Source organism: Mirounga angustirostris, unplaced genomic scaffold (assembly GCF_029215605.1).
Source record: "Mirounga angustirostris isolate CCGP_5_RB_7025 unplaced genomic scaffold, mMirAng1.0.hap1 SCAF_9, whole genome shotgun sequence".
In the NCBI taxonomy this organism is placed as follows: domain Eukaryota; kingdom Metazoa; phylum Chordata; class Mammalia; order Carnivora; family Phocidae; genus Mirounga; species Mirounga angustirostris.
In genome coordinates this window covers 97067619-97080282 of record NW_026991717.1, presented here as the reverse complement: position 1 = coordinate 97080282, position 12664 = coordinate 97067619, and the positions used below count along the sequence as shown (strand labels likewise).

The following is a 12664-nucleotide window of genomic DNA, read 5'->3' as shown; positions in this document are numbered from 1 at the left end:
CAGATTTTACCAGCCTTAGCCATAATTATCTTCTGCTGACTGGGGACAGCGACAGGCTGGGTACTAAGGGATTTCTGTTGCATACTTGAAATGGCTTTTTAAAACCAGCTCACTGAGCATAATTGTATGCATCAATGTGCTGGGGTGGGAGGGAGTTGATTTAGATATTGAGTTTGCACTTTGCAGAGCGTCCTCATCACAGTCCTGAATATTTGCATCCTTATTCAAAGCCACACACTCATTCCATCTTCACATCTCTGCTGAGGATACCACCTCACCACAACAGAAGTTCCTGCTTCAGCAATGAGTCCCACTGTTCAGAAGGAAACCTGGCTTACTGGATCCAGGAATGGAACTAATGGAATTCACTTTAATTATATACCACTCAGTTGATAGCAATTATTTTCTTACAGATCAGAATTAACCATTATAATTTGTATAAATGTTATTAAGAAAATATGTTTATAAACCATTATTTGGAACACAGCATCATGTTAGGTTTTAAAATGAAAATTAAAAATCTGAAAGTGTTTCTATATATTTTTAACTAATAAATAAGACAGATTATTAAAAAGGGGGAAATGATAGTCAAGAGACAAGAGTATTCTGAAACAATAGCAGCACCTAATTTAACCGAGAAATAGACAATAAGCAATTAAATTCATACCATGCCGGATACCTTAAGCACAGCTCTGGGAATCGTGTCCTTTCAAGGAACTAATAGTTTCTGGAAATAAGAGGAAAGACTTTCGGGGATGAACACTTGTCATTTCCTATGAGGTGCTCTAAAATCTATTCCCTCCACCTGGAATTAAAACATCATTGAAATTCACAAGAGGGCCAGGCTATGCAGCCCACATTTGGTGGGTGCAGAACAGAGCAAGCTGCAGCCCAAAACAGACATTTCCCCGCCCGTCGCTCTGTCTGTGTGATGTTAGCGGCAGATTCAGCAGTCACCTCGCATAACCTACCCTTGCTCATGCAAGCTTTTAACAGGCTTTTCTTTGGAAATGATTGCACAATTATTTAGTCGTTTACAAAATCAACCAATTCCCATGGTGAGATCTATTTCTGTGGGAGTCAAATCTTAGATTCTAACTAACAGAGCGAAAATCTGTTGTCATGGAAACCATTCCCTTTTCACTAGGCTAGCACTGCAATTGACTTGCATGGAGATGGATTGACAGAGATGCAGAGGGAAGGGGTGAAAAGAAATCAGACATGGCTTGAATCCATTTTCCTGAACAATATTTATGATCACTATTAATTTTATGTTGGATGGAAATTGACCTATAAGTACCGGATCCTAACAAATCTTTCAATACTGGGGGGAAAAAACCAAAATATGTTTTAGAAGCTATTTAAGAAATCCCAAATAGTTTCTCTTTTGCCAAAGAGGATCATTTATTAGAATAAGATTGTGTTTTACTTTGTTCTCAGAGTAACTGGAGCAATGGTAGTGAAAAGGAGAGGAATACTAAGGATAACTTAATTTCCTTATATTTGGGCTTTATAAATTAAATGTTAGGACTGTCAGAGAGGGAATATGTGGATTTATCAGCAAAACAAAAGGATCACATGCCTCTCAAACTCATAGTCAAAGTAAAGGAACCAAGAACATCTGCACACAAGTTCTTCTTCCTATAACTTATGGCATCATAAGTTGACCCAAAAGGGCACATTTGCATTATGAGCCTTATGACATTTGTGCCTTCCCAAAGGATAGGACATTTCTGAGGGTGGGCAAAGATACTGGCAGAGGTGGTGTGTGTCATCCCATTTCTTACTCCATGGCGCCAATCATTCCTGCTCCCTCTGAGGAATTGCCACTTTTCAAATTAGACATACCTTTCCTCCTAATTGACCTTTACCAGACACATCTTTAATATTAAAATCACATCATTGTGAGAGGGCACACAGACCAGTTAGCAGTGGCCAGGTAACTGGATTCCAGGGGCTGCTGGGTATCTGCAACAGAAGAAAAGTGCCAACATGAGCAGGGGAAGGACATGAGTTCATCCAAGGCAATAAGAGCCTGTGAGTAGAGGGCTCCCAGTCTCAAGGAGACTTAAACAAAATTGAGTGAGACTTAAACAAAATTGAGTGAAACATTTCTATTGGTCCATTATAAGATGCTTGAGGGTTTTATGGGTCTCTATTTAAATTCAGAGATTAAACTGAAAAAACAAGACCATCTGAAAACATTTTTTTCTACAAAGCGTGGGGTCTTAGTAAACAGAGATTAATTATATATTGAGTATTCACTTACCTTTGGGGAAAAGTGTTCATTATTTTAACCTATTTATTTATTACGGAGGTATAACTGATATACAACATTATATTGGTTGCAGGTGTATGACAACATAATAAGGAATATATGATTAATGATAAAGAATATATTGTGAAATGATCACATTTAGTCTAGTTAACATCCATCACCACACATAGTTACAAAAAAAATTTTTTTGTGATGAGAACTTTTAATATTTACTCTTTTACAACTTTCAAATATGCAATAGTCTTATTAACTATAGTTGCCATGCTGTACATTACATCCCCATGACTCATTTATTTTAGAACTGGAAGTTTGTACCTTTTGACCCCCTTTGCCCATTTCACCCACCATCACCATCCATCCCCTATCCCCAGCTTCTGGCAACCACCAATCTGTTCTCTGTATCTATGACTTTGGGAGTCTTTTTGTTTTGTTTTGTTTTGTTTCAGATTCCACATGTAAGTGAGGTCATATGGTATTTGTCTTTCTCTTTCTGACTTATTTTACTTAGCATAATGCCCTCAACTTTTATCAGTGTTGTCACAAATGGCAAGATTTCATTTTTTGTGGCTGAATAACTTTCCTGTGTGTGTGTGTGTGTGTGTGTGTGTGTGTGTGAGAGATATCACATCTTTATCCATTCATCTATGAACAGACATGTTGTTTCCATATCTTGGCTATTATAATTAATGCTGCAATGAACATGAGGGTGCATATATCTTTTCAAGTTGATGTTTTCTTCTTTTTTGGATAAATACCCAGAAGTGGGATTACTAGATCATATGGTGGTCCTGTTTTTAATTTTTTGAGCAACTGCCATACAGTTTTCCATTGGCTGCACCAATTTATATTCCCAGCAACAAAGCACAAGGGTTCCATTTTCTTCCTATCTTTAGCAACATTTGTTATTTCTTGTCTTTTTGATAAAGCTGTCCTCACAAGGGACACCTGGGTGTCTCAGTTGGTTAAGCTTCTGTCTTCGGCTCAGGTCATGATCCCAGGGTCCTGGGATCAAGTCCCACATCAGGCTCCCTGCTTGGTGGGGAGCCTGTTTTTCCCTCTCCTGCTCCCCTTGCTTGTGCTTGCTCTCTCTCTCTCTTTAAAAAAAAAAAAAAAAAGCTATTCTAACAGGTATGAGGTGATATCTCATTGTGGTTTTGATTTGCATTTTCCTGATTATTAGTGATATTCTCATGTACTTGTTGGCCTTCTGTATCTTCTTTGGAAAAAAATGTCTGTTCAGATCCTATGCCCATTTTTAATGTGATTATTTGTTATTTTGCTGTTGAGTTGTATGTGTTCTTTATACATTTTGGATATTAAGCCCTTATCAGATATATGATTTGCAGATATTTTCTCCCATTCAGCAGGTTGCCTTTTCATTTTTCTGATGGTTTTCTCTGCTGTGCAGAAGCTTATTAGTTTGATATAGTCCCATTTGTTTATTTTTGCTTTTTGTTGCCTTTGTTTTTGGTGTCAAATCCAAAAAAACATTGCCAAAATTGATGTCAAGGAGCTTACACCCTGTGTTTTCTTCTAGGAGTTTTATGGTTTCAGGTCTTATGTTCAAGTCTTTGAATCCATTTTGAGTTAATTTTTGCATATGGTGTAAGATAGTGGTCCAGTTTTCTCAACACCATTTATTGAAGATACTGTCCTTTCTCCATTGTATATTCTTGGCTCCTTTGTCATAAATTAATATATGTGTGGGTTTATTTCTGGGCTCTCTATTTGGTTCCATTAATCCGTGTGTCTGTTTTTATGTTAATACCATACTGTTTTGATTACTATAGCTTTGTAATATAGTTTGAAATCAGGGCGTATGATGCCTCCAACTTTGTTCTTTATTCTTAAGATTGCTTTGGCTATTCAGGATCAAAAATATCCATTTTTTAAAATATCCATTTTTAAAAAGCATAAATTATCTACAGTAAAATATACAAATTTTAAATTTACAACTCAATAAACTTTAACATATATATGTATGAGTATATATTTACATACATACATATATACACATATATATAATTACCACCCAAATCAAGATATAGAACATATCCCTACCTCAGAGAATTTCTTTACAATACCTTCCAGTCAATCTCATTTTTCTGACTTCTATCATTACAGATTGGTTCTTAAAATAGCCTATTCTTGAAATTTACATAAAAACAATATGTACTTTCTTGTGTCTGACTTCTTTTACTCAGTATAATTTTTTAAATTTCATGTATGTTTTGTGTATATCATTAGCTTGCATTTTTTATTGCTTAACAGTGTTTCATTGTATGAATATACACAATTTATTCATATTACCATTGATAGACATGTGCACTGTTTCCCACTTTGAGGCTATTATAAATAAAGCTTCTGTGAACATTTTATCCAAGTTTTTTGGGACATATGCTCTCATTTAGGGTAGGTATACATTTAACTTTATTAGAAAGAGCCAGTTTTCCCAATGGTTTTACCATTTTAACTCCCACTATCATTGTGTGAGGCTCCCCATCCTCATCAGCACTCAATGTTGTCAGTCTGGTGGGTGTGTAGTGGTCTCTCCTTGGGTGCCCTTTGTTTTTAAAGAATCTGTGGGGGGGGCTTGACTGGATTAGTCAATAGAACATGCAACTCCAATGCTTGATCTTTGAGTTGTGAGTTTGAGCCCCATGTTGAGTGTGGAGTTTGCTTAAAATTTTTTAAAAAGTTTTTTAAAAAAGAAAAAGAATCTGTGCTAATGTCTGCATCAATGGTGTAGTGGGGTCTTGAGGTCAGAATTAAAATTCAGATACTGTGATTAATGTTTCCCAGCCTGCTAATGACCCCCATGCTTTTGAAAAACGTAGGTTTTCTAAGATAAGTTCAAGTAAGCTGAGATTTCATTAAAAAATATTCTGACATTATTGAATGCTTAGAGCTTAAGAACATTGTGTCAGAGCCATCTTGGTTATAAGCGCTTAAGTGTAAAAAAGCCACCTCTTTTATGATCTATTCCTTTTTTTTTTTTTTTTTAGTTGGGGGAAGGGACAGGGAGACAGAGAATCTTAAGCAGGTTCCACACCCAGCATGGAGCCCTATGCAGGGCCTGATCTCACAATGCTGAGATCATGACCTGAGCAGAAATCAAGAGTCAGACACTTAACTGACTGAGCCACCCCGGTGCCCCTGATCCATTTCTTTTATGTGCTATCTAAGAACAGTATTTCTAGAGGGAAGAGTGTTGTAGTGTTTAAGTTGCCTAGCTAGCCCAAAAATTCACATTAAAAAAAGCAATATATTTTCATAAACTCATTCTCCTCATTAATATATAGAAAATTTGTGAATGCAATTTTAATTTCTTGTTTGATCCAGGAATTATTTAAAATGGTATTTCTTAATTTGCAAGAGATTAGTAAACATAAGTGAAGCATTTGGGGGAATGTTGAGGGATAGGAGGGTCAAAGTTATTAGTTAACTTTGACTAAGTAATAGACAAATGTAGGTTTACATTAGATGAAAGATGTGATGTTAACAGCTTGCAAAATAGAAAAGCATAGCAAAATATCCAAATTAATTGGTGAGTAGTTTAAGATATTAAAAGAAATGTGATAATGCCACAAAAATTTTTAAAGGAAAATAGATTATATTAGAAATATATACAATAAAGATGGAATAAAGCCAACTGTATAAATTAACACAATAAATGTAAATAGCCCAAATTTCCCTATGAAAAGGTAAAAAAAACTTCATATTGAGTTAAAACAAATGTAGTTTTAAAATAAAAGATGAGCAAAGTGGGGTGCCTGGATGGCTCAGTCGGTTAACCATCTGACGCTTGGTCTCGGCTCAGGTCACAATCTCATGGGTCATGAGATCGAGCCCCGAATTGGGCTCCACGCTCAGTAGGGAGTCTGCTTGAAGATTCTCTCCCTCTGCCCCACTCCCCACTCTTTCTCTCCCTCTCTCTCTCAAATAAATAAATCTAAATAAAAAAAAAAAGGATGGGCAAAGTTATATGAGAAGGAGAAAGAGAGGAGGGTATATATAATACTATCAGATAAAATGAAGTACAAGGCCAAAAGAACTAAGTGAAACATATAAGGATATGATCTAATGTTAAAATGAATGCACGAAGAAGATAGAACAAACAGCAAAGCCACAGATTACATAAGACAAGAATTCTTAGAAATAAAGAACATGATCAAAGCATAATCTTTGTGGGAAATTTAGTAACCTGTTTATTTTAGAATATTATAGGCCAAAGAGACAAATAATAAGAACATAGGGTATCAGAACAACCCAGTTAACAAGTTTAATTATGTTTACAAATGTGTTACAAAAGTTTATATTATACATATTTTCTTTATATTATATATTCTCTCCTAGAATATATGCTTCTCTTATGTCCATTGAATGTTTACCAGACACATTATTATATTTCCACAAAATAATGATTAGAACTTAATGATAAGTCTAAAGAGTAGAGATTTTGTGAACCAGACATTCTGACCAAATTCTACTAAAACTATTAAGCCCTGACTTTTCACTTCTCTGTCAGGCCACCTAAATTTTCCAGGTTGTTTTTCAGTTTTTGGTCCCTAAGGCTTTCTTGGGAAGCAAACAAGTGTCCTGAGGCCAGCCTTATTCACAGATAGTCATCAACAATGGGAAGAAACTAATTTCCTTTACAAATACTTAGGTAGCACTACTAGCACTCTGTGGGCTAGGATCTCTCCTACTTGCTTTACAAATAACACCAGTGGGAATTTCCACCTTAACTAGGAAAAGATCAATAAGAAGCTTTTGAAAAAAATGTCCCTCCCCTCACCTTGGTAATTTCAAAATGCAAATTTTAGAAATGAGATTCCATTCTTTGCTTATCTGATCTTAAAAATTAATACAAATGATAATATTTGTAGTGTGTTATATAAGCAAGTATTACTCACATCACCTTTATCAGGAGTATAAATTAAATGACCACTCAGGGACATTTTGATAAGATGATAACATTTAATGTGAGTAAATATGAAGTTTCATTTGTGAAAATGAGAATAATCAAGAATGTGTTGAGAGATTTACTCCATGAAATTCATATCAGTTCTTTGCAAAAAGTGGAAGCAAACTGAACATTCTAAAACAGGAGATTAGTTAAATTATTATGCATCAACATAGTGTGTTACCCTTCAGCTTAGTGGTTAACAGTATAGATTCTGGTCACACACTTCACGGGTTTGGATTCTGCTCTGCTTAACAGTTTTAGGACTTTGGACCATAAAACCTCCCTTGCTTAATTCTATTACTTACAAAAATTTTGAATAATAATAGTACCCACATTTGCTGGGTTGTTGTGTGAAAAAAAGATGAGTTAATATGTATAAAGCATTACAGGCAGTGCTTGCCACATAGTAAATGTTATCAAAAGTTATATAGCTATTACACAAAGGGGGAAGTAGCATATTTTTAGTCAGATGGGAAAATATAGCATATTAAGTGAAAAGAGCAGATTTCAAGAGAGCAATGGGTATATGGAATTATCCCAATTTAGTTAATACACATTATATAGAGACATACATATCTGCCTATCAATAGGCAGTATCATTGTATACAAGATTTCAAGAATAAACATCAAGGGTTCATCATCAAAGCTATTAATATAGCTGGTGAGATTATTTTTTTCATCTATTAAGTCTTTTATTTTCCGATTTTTCTGAAAGGAGCATGTTCCGTTTTTGAAATATGGGTGGAAAGTTATTTTTTAAAACAAAAACGTCTTGCTCCCACTAATTAATTCATTCTTATCACTAGAAACTCGAGGAATAAATAATAGTCATTCCAGCTTTAGCACTTAACACTTGAGTCTCTGAAAGAGCACAGTAAAAGCATTTTATGTGAAAAACAGTTCAGTGATTTTTCACTTCATCATATATATTTCTAGGGCACCTGGGTGGCTCAGTTAGTTAAGCGACTGCCTTCGGCCCAGGTCATGATCCTGGAGTCCCGGGATCGAGTCCTGCATCAGGCTCCCTGCTCAGCAGGGAGTCTGCTTCTCCCTCTGACCCTACCCCCTCTCATGCTCTCTCTCTCTCTATCTCATTCTCTCTCAAATAAATAAATAAAATCTTAAAAATATATATATATTTCTAAGAGCATGTTTTTAATTATTTAGAGAAAAGTCCTTGTTTGAAGAATGAAAGTGTCTATCTGGGACACTTAAATACTATGGAGAACTGAAAATTTATTGATCTCAAATCTGTTCTGCTTATCTTAAAACTGTGCCCTGGTAGTATCAGACAATATGGAAGCTATACCACCTGGAAGGACATGGCGGACCAATGTGGACCCGAAGGCAGCCAGAGGGATCCACAGAGAAAACAGCTTTCTGGGAGAGGACTCAGAGTCTGCTGACCAGGGTCTTAGAATTCTCCAAAGAGAAAAGACAGCATACACACAAAGGAGATCTATCCTGTAGTCCATCTCTGGGATGTAAAATCCAATATTTACACAAAGGCTTAGCCCAAGGAAGGCATATTTTTGATCCTCAGCTGTAAATACTTAGTAACTGCCTAACAACACACATATCTTGGTTTTGAATATCCATAGAAAGGCATGCTCTCTGACAGAGCCTCGGGCAGAGTGGTGTTGACCTTGTAGCCTGTATGCTTGCTGCTTTATTAAAGTTTCATGCCTTCCATCGCAACAATTCCTGCATGAATTCTTTCACAGCTTCCAGCACTCTGCAAAAGCCATAGAGACGTGGCAAATTGATTTTCCCCCAAGAAACTATGAACATTGGGTGAAGCAACAGTTTGTTGTTGTTTTTTTCTTTTCTTTTTTTTTTTTTTGCCGTGCCTTGAGGCAAAAAGTGACTTCCATCTTGCTGAAAAAAACCCATTGATTTGCATCTCTAGCTTAAGAGTTTCCTGTCTAAGGCAGAGAAATATTTTAAGTTTGGTAGATAAAGGCCATGTGGAGTATATCTGGAGTTCATACTCTAACCAGAACTGGCTATGTCTGGTGAGGAAAGCAGATAGTTCTCATTTGCCCTGAGAGGTGGAAAAGCTACATTTCTGTTGTTAGTTGTTAGAATAGTCTAGTCTTCTTCCGCTTCATTAGAGAGCCCATAAGAGAGAACTTTTAAATGGACATTATTAAGCTCAGAATGGTGGTGGTTTCAGAACAGTGATGGTTCCTTGAGGGAAGGTATTGTGTTTACTTTCTTTATCATTGTTTTCCTAGCATGAATCACTGTGCCTGGCCCATGATAAAACTCTATGAATATTGATTAAATTAAATCATGAAAGAAAAGATTGTAATTGCTATCTGTATTAGTCAGTTTTGCTACAGTAAAAAACAGCCCCTAAAAATCTCAGTGGCAAAGGTTTATTCCTTGCTCATGTTCTATCATAGGAGGTAGTCTGAAGTTCTGTTCCACATGTCTTCTTTCTGAAAGCCCATGGCCACTGTGTGGGATACGCCCAGTGGTATGCAGGTATGCTGATCAGCTCATACCTGCTCACTGCTCAAGAGTTGACAGTACACATCTCTTCTAACTCCACATTCTGTGATGTCATGTTGGTAGCCTGAAACCCAGTATGTATTTACACCTTGGAAACTGGCAAACACTACAAATCAGAATTTGGGTTTTTCCTTTTGTTTTTTGAGAGCCAATTTTTCGGCACACCCACTGGATTCGTGTGACAAAGAAAAAAAGCCAATGAGCTGGCAGAAAATCACAGTGCTTCTTTAGGCTAAAGCAAATCACATGGCCAAGAATGAATTGGGGTAGAGATACACGCTCCACCTACAGGAGGGACCACAAGTCATATGGCAAAAATGGGGAGGGAGCAAACAGTTGTGAACAATACTATAATCTAGTGCACTGTCTGAATAATCATAAGTGATCAAACCCCAGATTGGGGCATGTGGTATGACAAAATGTTTTAATGATATATGTATGTCTATTTTAACATAATTCTTATTATAAAAATAATACTATTTACTAAATGCTTACAATATGCCAGGTGTTGCATAGAGGAACTTTATATATACGATTTCACCTAATCCTCACTACGGTCCTCTGATGAAGATACTATTGTTATCCTCATGTTGCAGATGAGGAAACTGGAACCCAGGAAGTTTAGCGTTTGAGACTGGGGCTCCTGGACACAGACTCAGAGAGTTGTGAAGGGATGGTTAGTGCTCTCAATAGATCCACCTGTAAGGAAGTGAGAAGGCCAGGAATGAGCAGAGGCCTCAGCCCAGTCTGCAGAGAGTTCTGGAGCTGGGATAGCCCGTTCTCAAGTCATGGCAAGAAGGCCCCAGCCTGGAAGGGGGCAAAGCCCTGAGCAATGCAGTTCCCCATAGACAATAAAGACAAGAAAGCGTGTGTCTCTACCCCATTGTCATTCTTGGCCATGTGATGTGGCCTGGTGTAATCTATTAACATTGATATTCCCAGCAGCTGGAAGAAGGACGCAAATCTGGGTGGAGTACCACAGTATCCATTACCTTAGGTAATATGCCCAGGGTCCCACAGAGATTAGAAGGCTAGGATTTAAACCCAAGTCCATCTGACCTTAAACCCTGTCCTCTTAACCCCAATGTCAGATTAGTGCCCATTGCCCTATCTCAGTCAGTTGCTACTATCTGGTGAAAAAAAATAGCATTTCTGGTCCATGTTTATGGTTTCAAGAATGACTGAAACAGAATGTTTGGATTTGAATTGTTATTAAAATGGAGGTCAATGGCATTATGCATTAGCTTTTGGTGTGGATGTTTGTGTACTTGTGTGTGCAGATCTAGCCCTGAGGAATGGGAAAGGGGATTATATGGAAGTGTTAGGTGCATCATGTCTTCCTCCTTTCTATCTTCCACACAGCTTATAGGTCACGTCCACAGTAAAAATGGTAAGATTGGTCTAATATATGAGAGATGTGCCTGCTCAGGCAGGGGAACTTGGATGTGCTTCCTTCCCTGCCCTTAAGGTTAACCTGGGTCTGCTGAAGGGTCAGCTCGTTGCCCAAGATTGCCCCAGGTTCCCCTAGGTCAGAGCCAGGCTAGCCACGGTCAGAGATAAACAAAGTGGACACCAGTTAAAGGGGTAAGGACAGATTTCAATCAGTAATATAACTGTTGCAATAGGGAAAGGAGTCCAGCGTGAACTGAACTCAACTTCAATTTGTACAGAAGTGACTGAGCCTTTTTAAGGGAGAATGAAGGATTGGGGAGGGGACGAGCTGGGGTTCAGGAGAGTCAGGGAAGTGAGAAAGTACAGAAAGTGAGAAGGGGTTGGCTCAAGTGAAACCCATCTGGGTTTGCTAACTTGCTTTTGAGTTTAGGCTCCTATTCTTCTATAGAGACTAGGTGACAAGAGCCCTATCTTCAGGTGTTGGCTGAAACAACCAGTAAATTCTTTTGGCCGCCTCCAGTTTCCTCAGACTGACACTTAAAGGGGCTAGGGTCGTCCTAGGGATGTGGCCATGAGCCATTAGAAACTATGTTAGTGTTTTGTTCAAGTCTTTATGGGCCAAAGTCGAGAAGAGGGCCCAGAGGAAGCTGCTATAGTTTGGCCACGGAGAGGATCTTGGTCACAACCAATTAGCAATAAGCAGCAGTTTAGTGGTCCCAAATCAGCTGCCCATAAGGCCCCTCTGGTACCAGCCTTATCCAAAGCCAAGAGCCTCCTGATGCTCCACGGATGTCTCATACACACATGTACTCTCGCACACATTCTTATACACTCACATACTCCGTGCTCATGTCTGCTCACTCACACACATTCACTTTCTCTCTCACTGGCTCATACACACACACACACATGCCTAGATTACTTGTTTGCAGATCACAACCTGTGTACTGGCCCCAGCCTGTGAGGCTTCTTGCCCATCTAACTAGTGAGCTGGGGCTGGGGTAGATCCAGGGTCTTCCCACCATCAGAGAAACCAAGGGAGAGATCCCTTTGTGGGGGGAAAGAAAGGTACAGGCCAGAAACAGAAGTTTTAGCCAGAAGGAGAATCAGTCCCCCTGAGTTTAACTCAAAAGTTCCGCAAGTTCTAGTCACTCAGTGACTTCTCATTCCTTTACCTGATTCCACCCTCAGCCCAGTCCCTTCCAAGGTCTCAGGTCAGGGGGTGATAAAGCCAGCGCTGGATCTCAGTCCAAAGCTTTTGGCCCTCTCCCATGAGACCCATGGATCTCATTGACAGGTCCTTTTCAAATTCACCAAAAAACTTTATGCAGGAAAAAGGCTAGGTTAACTAGCTATGCTATGGTTTGCTTATTATCTGCCTGTTAAGCATAATCAGGTTTCCTCATAATCAATCATAATCCCCTCACCAACTCACCTTCCTTGGTTTTATATGCTCTCACCTTAGGTGGTTTTTATTTCTTCCTGCATGAGTGAGAGAAGAATTCTCT

The 12664-nt window shown here is 38.1% G+C and overlaps 1 protein-coding gene across 11 annotated transcripts in view; it reads left to right on the top strand.

Annotated features, from left to right (window-relative positions):
- The window catches only part of TRIM9 (tripartite motif containing 9), a 110706-nt gene that overhangs the window by 43666 nt on the left and 54376 nt on the right, over positions 1-12664 (top strand). The gene's annotated exons all lie outside the window — the stretch shown is intronic.